The sequence below is a fragment of the Myotis brandtii genome, unplaced genomic scaffold (assembly GCF_000412655.1).
Source record: "Myotis brandtii unplaced genomic scaffold, ASM41265v1 scaffold521, whole genome shotgun sequence".
NCBI classification, from domain to species: Eukaryota; Metazoa; Chordata; class Mammalia; order Chiroptera; family Vespertilionidae; genus Myotis; species Myotis brandtii.
The window spans coordinates 671,392-672,136 of record NW_005369870.1 but is presented as its reverse complement, the minus strand read 5'-3'; the positions used below and the strand labels follow the sequence as shown (position 1 = coordinate 672,136).

The 745-nt window shown below is 60.8% G+C and overlaps 1 protein-coding gene across 8 annotated transcripts in view; it reads left to right on the top strand.

Moving 5' to 3' along the window:
* SEMA6D (sema domain, transmembrane domain (TM), and cytoplasmic domain, (semaphorin) 6D) overlaps positions 1-745 on the top strand; it is a 365,068-nt gene that overhangs the window by 307,725 nt on the left and 56,598 nt on the right. For 5 of the 8 annotated variants that reach the window (XM_014548794.1, XM_005877513.2, XM_005877510.2 and 2 more), the window contains exon 1: positions 13-298. The exons of 1 other annotated variant lie outside the window; for it this stretch is intronic. The gene's annotated coding sequence lies outside the window, so the exon portion shown is untranslated. Of the gene's footprint in view, positions 1-12; positions 299-745 lie in introns of those variants that run through there. 2 more of the 8 variants (XM_005877505.2, XM_014548792.1) reach the window with 1 other exon arrangement.

Genomic DNA, 745 nt, shown 5'->3' with positions numbered 1-745 from the left:
GCGCCTGGGGGTGGGCCCGCGCCGCTTGAAGGATTGACTCGGAGATGGATCGAATTACACCATTTGCAGAGCCTCGGTTTGTTTTGCTCCTGCTTCGTCCCGCTGCTCCTGCGGCGGCTGCTGCTGCTGCTGCTGACGCTGCTGCAAGGACTGCTGGTGGCGAGTTTCAGGATTATATCGAGGGAGCCAAGACCTAAAGACACAGAGGGACATACATGTCTATTTTCTATTTTGTTCCTTTATTTTCTTTTTTTCTTGCACGTGACAAGCTTTATTTTTACCAGCCTCCCCTCATGAGGTAAGCCCCTCTTGTGCAAATGTTGTAATGCTCTGGGCGCCTGGTGGGGATCGGACCGGGATCCTCCGAGCCTGCATCGCTGGCAGTGCGCGCGAGTGTGCGTGGCCACTGGAGAGTTGATTTCTTTTTCACCAGCTCTCTCCGCTGGTCGCGCCGGGGACGCGCGGAGGGCTGGAGAGGTTTGGCGGACCCGTCAAAACTGGCGGAGCTGGGAGCTTGGGGGGAGGGGCATGTGGCCCTAGAGGCCCCCCAGCATTGAGCACCCCCTCGGGGGGAATTAGCGGAAGAAGGGGGCGAGGAAAAGTTTCTTGCCAGGCAGCGCCAGCTCCGCGCTGCCCCGCGCATTATCAGGGGCAACCCAGGCTGTTCCGGTGCCGGGCACGGCGTCTCCAGCCAGCCGAAGAGCCCAGCCAAAGCCAGAGGAGCCGGCTGCTGGCTCGGCCGCCC